This window comes from Crocodylus porosus, unplaced genomic scaffold (assembly GCF_001723895.1).
Source record: "Crocodylus porosus isolate Cpor-Errol unplaced genomic scaffold, CroPor_comp1, whole genome shotgun sequence".
Lineage (NCBI taxonomy): Eukaryota > Metazoa > Chordata > Crocodylia > Crocodylidae > Crocodylus > Crocodylus porosus.
Window position 1 is genome coordinate 39,891,958 of NW_017728948.1, and position 13,112 is coordinate 39,905,069.

Genomic DNA, 13,112 nt, shown 5'->3' on the forward strand with positions numbered 1-13,112 from the left:
ACCTGCAGTCCCAGAAGGGTGGACACTTTTCCTGGTTCACCCTGGTGACTGAGGCTTGAGGAGCAACCGAGACTCAAAGTTTGTGCCTGCCCCCACACCAGGAAGGGGGCAGGTGGGTTCCTGGGTGGGTGGCCAGTCGGTCAGTTGGTTGGTCAGCCAGGGGCCCCCAGGAGAACATGGATAATGGAGGTACTGGAGCACCAACTGGGGACAGAGGCCTCTGGGGCGTCCTCACCTGCAGGCTCATTGCCAACCCCTGCTGTGACTCCCAGGGACTCCAGTGGAGAAAATAGTGGAAGGGTCCTTGTCATGTCACCTGCTACTTCTTCTGAGGAGGAAAGACTGCAGAGCTCAACCTCCACACCTGGTATGTGAAGCCCTGGGGACACTTTAAGTCACCTGTTACTTACCTGAATGGACAACTGTGGTTAGGTGAGGCTGCAAGGTGAAGTGAGGAGGGAAACAGCATAAGACAGTGTTTTAAAGACATCTGGACTTAGTGGGCAGTGCAGGAAACTGAGGAAAAATCCACAGCAGGGAAGCACATCAGTGGCCACAGCAGGTGGGCACTTGTTTGCAACCAGTCAGGGCCTGTTACCACCAAAGGCCAGTCACCCATTCTCACTCATTTTGGGCTGACTGCTTCTTATCAGCTTGCAAGATTCTCTGTGTGCATCTTTTTAGAGCGCTGGGCATCCTTAATTCACTCTATTTCCTGTATTTCTTGATTTTCAGCTTCATGTGCAATGTTGCAGGCAAGGACATGCAAGTTACCATGGCAGGTTGCCACCAATGCATGAACCAACAGGCTTGTTAATGCCCTCAGGAACTGTGAGCACTGGCTGTGTGAGATGATCAGACAGCTTCTTCTGGCTATGGGGAGATTCATGGCTGTCCAGCATGAAAAGAACTGCAACAACTCCAGGAGGCCAGGACCAGCTCCAGGATGGCCTACAGGCCATCAACTCCACTCCTGCCCCTGCCTCTGCCCCTGCCCCTGCCATGGAGTGGAAGTGGCTGGCACACATCCGCACTGTGCTATCCACAAGTTCTCGGTCAAGCTCTGAAAGTCCACCTTAGAGCCAAGTTCTTTTACTTAGAAATTATTATTGCTTAGATTGCTTGTTTTTTTTTTTTGTCACAGCTCCAGAACCATTACAGTAGTAAAATGAAATTCCTGTCATGTAGTAATTATGCATCATTATCTTATAAAAGTTCTTTTGAGGTTTGTTTAATTTTGTTTACTTTCTGGCTTGTAAATAAAAGTTTCTATTTGCTTCAATTTTTCATTTCATGTTTCCTCTGTTTTAGAGGGAGGGTGCAGCTGGGGTGGGGAGGCATGTTTGCTAGGTTGTGGAAGGGTGGGGTGAGTTGGTTTGCTAGCTTGTATTGGCAATTAGAATTTTATCAAGCCTGCCTGGCTGGGTTTGAAGTTGTTCTGATCTTGAACACCATCAATCATCTGCTTCAAGTTCTGACCCCTAATAAGTTTGATGCACTCAGAGGACCCACCCAATTAGCGCTCCTGGCATTAACAAAATTCTGGGCTAGCCCACCACAACCCAGCAGTGATTTGGTCACTGGTTCTTTCTCTGGTCACAATAATAAAAGCCTGAGTCTTGAAAGCCCTCATCAACCCCAAGATCTCCCCTTGGGTGGGGTGGCCAGGGAATGATAGAAATCTGTTTGGACTCAGAGGAAATGTTACGGGTACAGTGCAGCAGTCCCAGTTACTGCTCACCATTGTACCCTGTGCTACCCATATTCTGGGCAAACAAAACCCCCCTCACTCTAGAGGTGGGTGTGTTCTCTTTCATTAGTGCAATGTGTCTTAAACGTGTTTTTCTTGGGTTTGGCTTACCTCACCCTCCAGAACCAATGCCTCTACAACCCTTCCCATGTCTACAGACAGACATATAAAAAAAAATCATTTACATTTCACCAAAACATTTATTTTACTGTCATTAGTCAAAGCAAAACCCAGATAATGCAGGGACATAATGCTCACTTCCCAATTTGCTACAGGAGCATCAGCACAACACTGACAACTACAAACCCATTACTCATCACTAGCTCTTCATCCCTCCCCCCACCATACCCTCCCTGTCTCACCCTACCCTTCATCCCTAAAGTATTGTGGTGCTTCCTTGTCCTGCTAGGGTAGAGGCACCCCTCACTCGAAGGTATAGTGGCTGTTACTGAGGTTGTCAATATAGGGGGCTGATCATGGATAAGGGCATGCACAATGGATGTTGCATGGGTCGTCCGGTGGGGGAGGGGCACAACTCATGAATGGGTTCTGGGATCGTGTGTCGAAGGAGCTCCTGTTTAAACTTGCTCTCCATTTGCCAGCTCCAGGCAATATTCTGACAGCATTTATTGGCCAGGTCAAGAAATACCCTTGTTCTGGCTATGATGTACTCTTGAGCTGCTGCCTCTTCAACCTTTCAATACACTTCGTGGAGTTCTTCCCACCATTCATCCATACTTATGATTCAGAGGCTGTACTCATGATTCAGAGGCCACTATCAAAGCCTGCATTGTGCTTTCTCTTGACTGTTGCTGCCTACAGTGGTGTTCATGCATTTGCTCATTTCTGGTGCGTGCTGGTGTCCGTGCTTTGGGCGCATGTCCCAGAATTCCAGCAGATGCAGTAGCTGGTAAAAGGCATGGGGGGAAAAATGGTTTTCATGGTCAAAGATCTTGTCCACACTCTCTGTAGCAGACAGAATATTGGTGATCACCAAGCAGTATTTCTGCTGCTTGGTGAATGAATGGAGCCACCTACAAAGGATGATTATGCAGGAACCCAGATTTCTTTGCAGCCTACAAAGGAGCTCATTGCACATCTCTCAGCAGAACAAATTCCTGTTTCTAAATTAATTAATGCTCTCCTCCCCCTCCCCCAGGACTGTAAGAGAGGGCCCAGCACATCCACCCCTATGTAAGTGAAACATTGCATGACTGCAAAAAGCAGACATATTTGTCTCCTACAAAAAAAAAATTAATGCCCCCCCTCCTGCCTCACTACACTTTGCCCTGGTGAAAAAATGGGGCTAGAGCCACATAATCCCTAGTTGCCCAAACTGATCTAATGCCCCTTCTCCCTAGTTTACAAGTCTCTGGGCATGGAACCTCAGGCATCTCTGGCACCAACACCAATCTTTGTGTCCCTGGTATTTCTGGTGTTTTACATAAATCTGGGGTCAATACCATTGTAGAATTTGATGCATCCTCCTACTCTGGGATATGCAGGAAAAACACCAGGGAGAATGGGTTCATGGTCAAGACAGCTTCACCTTGGTTTTCCTTGTCCTGCAGCTGCTGTGAGTACTAGCCCTTTGCCTCTGACTGGTGGCCTGAAGGCTGCGCAGTGCTGCCTGCTGCAGTGCTAGAACAGTCTGTGGTCTCTTGCAGGCTAGGTGGTTCTGTGGCATCCTGCAATTCTATCACTCTGAAGGATTGGAGGTAAGAGTCTCTCGCATCCTTCACAAGAATGCAGGACAGCTGCTTATAGAATGGGGCTGCTGTGTGCCTATGAAAAACAATTATGGCTCTTGGCCCAATGGTAAGAACATTTCGGGGCCTTCATCTTGCTGCTGTACTGTACCGAGTCCCAGCTGTAGCTACAATCATTCATTTCCTCAGCAATGAATCCATAGACTGGATTATTTCATTGATTTTCCAGTTGTGCCAGAACCTTTTCGTTCCCCCAAGTATGAACCAAATTTGCCAGTTCTTCCCTGGACCCAGTTGAGGCCATGGTTTTGAGATGTATCTGGCTGCTCCAAGCCCAGCAGTCATGGATTGTTCTTCAGTGCCTCCACTGAGTAGTTTTTCAGGGTCAAATGAGTTACTGAGAGGGGTTGCTATACTGTGACCAGAGTCATGAGATGATTTCTGGCCCTAGCTGAGAGCAGTTACATAGGCATGTGCATGGAACCTTTTCATGAAGGTCTGACTTTCCACATATGCATACCTATGTAAGTGTGAACTATGTCTTGGTAACAGCACTCATGCAAATCTTCTCATGCAACCAATCGTAACACCTTTGAAATCCTCAGCTTGCCCCAAATTGTCCCCCAGATGCCCCGTTGTCCAGAAGTATAATTCTTAATGGCTCATTGCTACACACACCATAATTCTTTGGCTGGCAGCTTGCGATGCAGCTTGAAAGGAATTGCTGCTGGCCCTTCAAGCACACCCCCCTGTTCCCCCAGCAACACTGTCCAACCTATCAATCACTCATCTGTGTTCCTAGGGGTCTAGTTGGTCTGGGGGAGAGTGGGGGATTTTGTGTTTGTTCATTCAGTCTTTTGATCAGTGCTTGCCTTTTTACTGCTGAGCACTTGATGGATTTCAGGGGTAATCCCCAAAACACCTAAAACCCAAGTTTTTACAAGAGTGGTAGTTGCTGGATCCTGGGATATGTAAGAATTGAAATGTAAAGAGCAGGGCTGTTAATGCTAATCTACCTATTCAACAACCCTTAATTTGGGGTTTTGCCACTTCAGTGTTTTGCTCAGCACCTGCTTTTTTTCTGCTGAGCATGTCATTGAAAACTGGATGTTGGGAGATTTTGGACATTTGTGCCTGTGACTTTAGTTCTAGCACATTCATGTTGGGCATAGGTCTTGATGTGCTAATGGGATATATACAAAAAGAGTGTGGGGACCTCACACTGCCTTTCTTCCTTGGCCTCTGCCAGATAAGAGGTGCTTGCTGAGGTGATACTTCATGGTGGGTCTAGCCTTTTTTCCACTAAGCACTATTATCTGCCATCCTAGGTGGATCACAGGTTCCTGGGGTAATTGGACACACCACATTTTTACAGGAACCTGATATGTGTAGGCATTGACATTTAAAGAGCATGACTATTATAATGCTAATGACCCTATTCAAAAGCCCTACTTTTTCAACCCCTTTAGTGCAAGCAGGTGGTGCTCTGAGCAAAACAATAACTTGTTTTCTGCATAACAAGATGGCTTTGCTAGCTTCTGATGGAATTTGAAGAGAACCAGATGCTGTTGGATGCCCTGGAGATGTCCAGCCAGAGAATGAAGGCACTCGATAATGCAGAGATGCTGCTACTGAACACAATGCAGGTTATGATGGACTTTCTACAGGGGTGCCAATGCAGGATAGCAGCTTCTAATGCCTTGCTATCCCAGTCTGTAGGACAGAAACGTTGGTGCCTTCCCTTTTAAGGGTTTAGATCAGGCAGCAGGGCTGCTGGCAGGTGCAGGCCAGCCCTGATGAGGCAGTCACATGACTACAGAAAGGCATTGTGAAAGGAGGAGGGGGCTGAAAAGCCCCCATTTTGACTCAGGTCCTCAGGGGAGCCAGTAGTTTGCTGGCTGCAGCTGTAGGGAGAACATTGCCCAGCTGGAACTGCTGTTCACAACATCTTGGAAGTAAAGGCAGGAGCTACAGGGGTGGCAGGAGAGTCCTGGTCCTGAGCCATAACTGAAAACTACACTGTGTTGGGGAAAAATGGCCTGGTGGGACTGCCCACCTTGTCATAGTTCCCCCCAAATTCCAAGTTAGTTTCCTCCCCAGTGAAAGTCAGGTAGGGTTGCTTTATAGCTCCAGCCCCCACAACCTAGTGGGTAACCTGGCAAGGAGGTTGGTGGGACCAAGGTGGTCCAGAGTGGGGCAAGGAACCCAGAGTCTAGAAAAGGGTATGGAGCCTAGAGAGGGGCATGGAGTCTAGCAAGAAGCAAGGACCCCAGTGATTCAGAGCCTGAGTGTATGTGATAGACAAGGAGCCCAGTATGAGTGAGGCTGAAGTTAGGGGCTGGGATAGGGATAATATTCTGGATGCCATCTGCGAGGTATGAGACACACTATAAGGGAGGTCAGAGTGGGGCACATAATGGGCAGCCTCCCACACTTTACAACAAGTAATGTAATAGCAAGATGTGACAGGTAAATGAGGGCAGACTGCCCTAGACAGGTGGGCAGGCTGATGTTTCAGCTGACTTCAAGACAACCCCCTGTCACACAGTCAGTGGCCCATGAGCTGGAGTCATAGAACTGAGAGGAAGGTGTAGATCTCGAGGCTGACAGAGTTTCATGGATCGAACTACAGAGCAATGTTCACGAGTACAGATCAAGTACATTGGGAGCAAAAAGAGGGCACCAGGCAATGTAAGGCCTCTGCAAGACACAAACGGTAATCTTGTGGTTATGCCAGACAAGAAAGATGATATTTTTAACAGTTTCTTTGCCTCTGCTTCTTGAACAGGGACCAGGACATCCCACCTACCAGAGGTAGGGACAATCTCGGGGATAGCTCTGTCAGGCCTTCAGTCAGTGCAGATGTAGTTAGGGATCTTCTGAAAGGGCTAAACATTTTTAAATCTGCAGGTCCAGATGCCCTCCACTGTTGAGGGAGCTGGCAGGGGTTATTGCGGAAGCAGAGATCCAGGGTGTTGTCATATCACCGCTTATACCAGACAGAGCTTATCCCCTTGTGCCCTGGGTCATGAAGCCATATGGAGGACAAGTTACTGACTGGCAAAAGAGAGTATTCGAGTACCACATCAGCAAATACCTGCTGATTGTTGAATGCAACTTTGACTGTCTGAAAGTATGGTGGAGGTCACTGAACAATGGCTTGAGGTAGAGCCAGAAAACATTACGGCATTCATTGTGGCAGTCTTCCTGATTCACAATATTTGTGAGACCGTGGAGGAGGTTTATAGTGACTCCTGGTCTGAGGAAGTGTGGGAGGCAGCGGCTAGATAAGGCATGGACAGGAAAAGCATAGTGCCACCTACAGTCAGCATGCAAATGCTGGATGAGGAGCCATTGTACAGAAATGGCCACACATATTCTGGCTTCTACAGACGGTAAAGGTGCTCTGTAGGCCACCAGTCAATCAGTGCTGAATGCTGAACCATTCAGCAGTTACCACTGAGTGTTTCTATTAAAATGCCTCTGACAGGAGTGTTTCTAAATATAAAATTTCAATGCAACACTTCTGTCTGTCTCATAAGTACATTGCCTCCAATGGGGTGGTGGGGAGGAGCTGTAGTGACTAGAGGGCAGGGGGAGAGAGGAGGATGGAGAGGTTTTCTTTTGTGTGTATGGGGGGTAAAATGCAGCAAGGACATCAAAATGCATTACCTACCACTGATAACATTAACTTGATGCACTATATGCACAGAAGAGCAATGCCTCTGCTATAAGACCAGGAGGAAAGGTTTCAAATTTAGAAGTGGCCACCCTGCTAAACACAGTTTGCAGGTGGTGTCCCCCCACCCCTGGGCTCATGCTCCATTGTGGCTTGCACATGAGCTGCTTAGGTTGGAGCAGAGTGGGGTAATGATGGGCAGGGAGGGGAGAAGCCACCCCTCAGGGCACTCCTGAGGCTGCCCCTTTTATGTATGGCCCCACTCCTTTAGGCTCATGATTGGGTTCACAGAACTCCACTTGTTGGGTTCACATAAAACCATTGAGCAAATTAATGGGGTTAGGGGGACAATTGCACCAGGGACAGCTGAAAAGGGATGTTTTAGAGATATAGGATGAGGGGGCATAGAGGTTTGTCACAGTAGTTGGCAAAATCTGAGAATTGTTTCTGTGTATGCAAGACCTAGGCTCTGCAACTGTTGCAAGTTTGGCCACTCTTTCCATGAGGGCTCCCTTCCCACCGGAGGACACCCCACCCCATGTTTAGGGACCTGGCATTTATTTCCTCTAGACCCTCACTCAGCTGCTGTCTCCCTGCAGCATGGCCTTCCCTGCTCCCTCCCTCCCTCTAGCTATCCTGAGTGCAGCCTGGCTATGTGGTTGCTGAACACAGGGGCTGTCTTGGCTCATACCCCACATCATCTGCTCAGAGATTGGGACCCCCTGTGAGATAATGCAGGGAACATATGATTAGAGTTCCAAATAGTTCACCACAGCATTCCAGTGTGTGTGGGAAGACGTACATAAGAATTTCTTGGGATCAGGTTTGTGTCTGTGTTATAAGCAATAGGAGAATTTCAGTGTCCTGTTTGTAGGGGTGGTTGTTTGAGTGACATATAAAAAAAGCAGATTTACACATGAAATAAAGTTTACTTGATGACATAGGAAAATAAAAATAAGAATAAAAATAAAATAACAATAAAAATAAACAATATATGTGTGAATTGTTTAAGTATTAAAATATTTGTAAAATATGTGTAAAAAGTAATGAAATTAATGGAATTAATTAAATGATACTTAAATTATCTAAATGAATTAAATTGCAGCACTTTAGTTATCTGTGCATATCAGTTTTCTGTGAGTTAGAGGCTGCAATATAATATGAAGAAATCAATGGGGTGGATTGGTATGTAGTGCCCCCTACAGTAATTTACTGTGAATACTGCACTGAGGATTTCATGAGATTTAAGACCAATGACATGTACACAGTGATGGAAAAATAAAACCCACTGTTTCAATTTAGGGGGCATAGAACGCAACCCTGAAGAACTAAGCCACTATCATGTGTACAAGCACCCCATAAGTCTTTCTGTCTACATTTACATATTGAATTATGTAGGCACAATAGTAACTACATAGATCAGATGTAGAGGTTCAATAGTCCAGTCTAACCTAAAGCACTTAAATCTGATGCCACATCAATCTAGATCTAGGCTGGGTTCTGCCATTTTTAAACCAGTCTCTGTGTGCTGAACTTCTGTTCTGTTATAGGTTTAGATTAGTTTCTGAACATGTATACCAGTTCATGTGCAAAGTCTGTACCTGGCCAGAAAGTTGTAACCTGCTTACCTTAAAAATAAGAAGTGGGTTAAGATGGAAACTTGGAACTGTACAGAAGGAAATGTATCTCAAACACCTCATTTCTATCTCAGGATTCCCATGTGTTGCCTCTAACCAGATTATTCTTTTTATAGCAGGGGTGAGCAAAATGCAGCCCACAGGCCAGATGCATCCTACCAGGCCATTCTATCCATCTCAGAGAGCCCCTAAACATTTAGAAAATTAATATTTATCTGCTCCCGGATGCCTGTCATCTGGCCCTTGATGGCTTACCAAAACTCAGTAAGCCCAAAATAATTGCCTGCCCCTGTTTTATAGGCAGGAATAACAACTCCTGTCAGAGGCTGTTTGCTCACTACTGCACCTGTGGAGAAGATGCCTGTAGGGTAGTTCACCACTATGGTTTGATTTGCTGCTGTTCCAATTCTCCAACAAAGCTCTTCTTCTGCTTTGGCTCCATGCCTCTCCTTTCCTGCATTATCAACCCTCAATACTCTTCACTATTAGATAATTCACCATTATTTGTATTTCTCTTGAGGTGGAAATTTAACCAGAATTTACTATAGCCAGTTCCTTCCCATAGGTCTGGCAAGCAGAGCCATTACTAAGCTCTTGTCCACTACACATAGGGTACAGTCCTCCCTCAGTGGGGTAGGAATATTGATAGCATGGGCTCAAAGAACCTAGGTGTCCAGGTTCTGATGTCAGGCTCTCTACCTGCCTTAATCACCTTTCTAGATTACACACCCATATAAAGTTTGGTCAGAATCTTTTCTCGATTTTTTCAGAGTGATTTGCAAGGAGAAAGGAACTATAATTTATAACTGTCACGCATTGCCTGAGAGAAAGGAAGACTCCTCCAGTATATTCCTCTGTGATTGTCTGAGATTTCCTTTTTCTCCAACCCCAGGCTAGCACTAAGGATTCTGCACCTTGTCAACCACCTGAGGGAAAATGGTATAAAAGCTTAATTCTTGTGGTTACTGAAGCAGAGAACAGAAACATCATATCCCAATATGCCTGTAGGAAAGTGTAACGAAGTCATTGTGGAGGGGAGGCGGGGGTGGGGGGCAAGGGAGGAAGAGAAGCGGGCACTGGAAGCATCACGCTGTCATATTCCTGAGCAACACTAAGTCCTCGCTAAGCTTTTGCACTGACTATATCACATGCATTATAAAACTTTCACCTAAAAACCATTTTTTCTTCATTATTGAAGTAATCTTTTTTTGTTTTTCTCTTCATGAAACCTTCTCAGTCTGGTGCATTAACTTTGAATCAAAATCTCAAATTTTATGGGTTATTTTTAATAAAATAAATTCTAGCTTTAATAAGTCTCCTGCAATCTGGTCAGTACATTGCACTATACAATCATTTGTTCCAAATGTAACTACTTACAGTGTTCTTCATCAGTTATTGATCTTAACAAAATGTTTACTGTTATGATATTACCTTAATATACACACAGTGGGTGTGTGCCTAATTAACTCCACAGTAATGTTTCACCATCTACACGTGCAACCTTATTAAGCTGCAGAATTTAAGTAATTAACTCTGCCTCATGTTAGTACTTGTAAATACAAGTACTATCCTGGAGTGGAGTTCTTTAGTGCACAGCAATGCATGGTTACACTGATGGGGGTTGGCTGGAGCATGAGGGTGTTTCAGTGATTGGCTCCCTGCTACTTAGCCCTGCACTGGAGCACCCTTGTGCCTCAGCCAGCCTCTCTGTAACATGTTAAGCCAAGTCGGAGAAGTCCCAGGCTGGCAGGCTGACACCCTGGGCCCCCTGTCAGTGGGGGCTGCTCTGACCCAACTCAATGTGCTGCAGTCCTGGGGACATATGAAGGTGCAGCACCTGGGAAGTACATCATTTCCACTAATTTCATGTGTAGACACACCTAGTATGAATGATACAGGTTGAAAGAAATGAAGATGAAGTCTAAGATGGATGGACTGAAAGAAGCAATACACACAAATTTTAAGGATGGTGGACAGTCAAGTGAAAATCTACATTTTATGAGTTTCAATAGAGATAGTGGTCAATTTTTTTGTCAGGCATAATACCACAAGTTAAATGTTGCCATCTCCACAAGTGATAATCTCCTTCCCCTGCTCTGCCTTCTTCTTCTTTCCCCATATGCCACTGTACTTTCTGCCCCCTCCCCTATATGCCACATGCTAAAGAAGTGGTGCAGGCATGCATGCTATAGGTGTATAACTTTTGATCTAGAGGGAGCATTTAAATCTGTTTTTGTGGAACAGATTCCAGAACATTTGGTACTAAATGGGCACATCTGCACATTCATTAATGCACCTTAGTTAACTGCACATTTACTTTAGTACCTGCTTAATGAAGTACTAACTAAATGCACAGTAACTAGAAGTACTGTGTGGTCATGCTGGCACACAGTTATTTTGTGATGCTTACAGTGAATTAGCTTAATAACACTACACAATAGGCTATTAGCACAGTTTTTAACCACAATACTACTGTGCAGTGTTATTAGGCTAATGCACAGTAAGTGTCTCATATAGAAGCACCCAGTAAGAATGATCCACTTGATATGGAAGTGGTTCCTAGAGCACTGAGAGGTAGAAACCATAAACTTGTGGCTAAGAGTAACATAATATAATGATCATATAATGATCATTTGTATTAAAAGTAAAGAGGGTATTAAATAGAAGGTAGATCGCTCTAGAAATCTCTAGTTCAAAGCTTACTCTGTAAAGCATCCATTTCTTCTACTGCCAGAGATAGTATGCTGTGCTAGGTGGACCATGTATAGCACATAAGTTCAATATAATCAAATAGCAGGATTTGTACATGCAGAATCTGACTTATTGCGTTTAACATGATCATTTATTGTTCTTCGATTAGTGCAACGTGTTACCACATTTTCTAAAATCTTAGCTGTACGTGTCTAAGATACTGAGATTTTGTTTTTTTTTATATATGAGCTCACGATTTGTGTTGCCAAACAGACTTAGAAATGTTAATAGTAGTAGGTATTACAGTAGTGTCATGATGCTCACAATAAGGTCACATCCTGTATGCTAAGTGCTCAGCAAATACATACTAAAACATTTTTGCTTGAAAGAATTAGGTTTTAATCAATGATATAGAAAAACGGAGTGAAGGAAAACAACTTACCCAAATTAGCAGGATAGTTGTAGAATCAAGCCTCCTCTTTCTAGGTGCCATTCTATCCCTGACCACAGTGCCTGTTTACAATACTCTCTACTCACACATTTAATCTAGAGAACCTATAGTTTTTCTATATAAAAAAACATTTACTATGTACTTTTGACATAAGAGAGATTCATGGTATTTATTTTTATGATACAGGATAGTACTGTACTGAGTTCTATGTGATTATATATTTGCAGTGGTTGTTAGTATTACAGAATGGTTCCTATGACACCGTAGTATATGAAAGATGAGGGAAGTACTCCAAATCCTTAGTACCCTAGTTCAGACTTTGTTTCCCTACAGAATTCAGTTAGGAAGGTATACAGGGACAGAAAATCCTTCTTGAGTGCTTATGGAATTAAGCCACACAGCTACAACATCACTTTAAAACTGCTATAGAATCAATAATATACTTTACTGTGCACATTCAGGATATAATTTGCACAGTCTAATATCTTAAACTAAAAATAATATACAAATAAGCAACAGTGTTTTTTTCTGGATCAAACACACTTCAGTTGTTTCAGTTGCAGAACTGTCATAAAGAATTGCAATAGTGTTATAATGGTCAAAAGCCTGTTCTCAGAAACAAGAGAAAATTTTACCAAAATTATTTATGTTAATGAAAACTGAGCCCAAAATATTTATGTTCAGGTAGTTATAAGTGATTGAAAACAGCAATGATAATGGAAATAATTAATCAAGCTTACTATTAACAGGAAAACAAAAATGTCTGAGAATTAATCCACATAAGCATAAGAACAAAAAAGCATTGTTCATCTGCTAAATTATGTCCATTGCTGGAAGACCAGTACTGTAATTTTAAATAAGTCAGCAGGCTGACCTTGACAGGCTCAGGAAATAGATGGACGAGAACCTGATGGTGTTTAACACCAAAAACTGCAAGGTTCTGCACCTTGGGAAGAAAAACCTGCAGCATGCTTACATGTTTGGCAGTGCTATGCTGGTTAGCACAATGGGCGAAAGGGACTTGGGGTCATGACTGACCACAAGATGAACATGAACCTTCAGTGTGATGCTGCAGCTAATAAAGTGAGCAAAACGCTGGCTTGTATCCATAGATACTTCTCAAGCAAATCCCGGGACGTCATTCTCCCCTTGTACTCGGCCTTGGTGAGGCTGCAGCTGGAGTACTGCGTCCAGT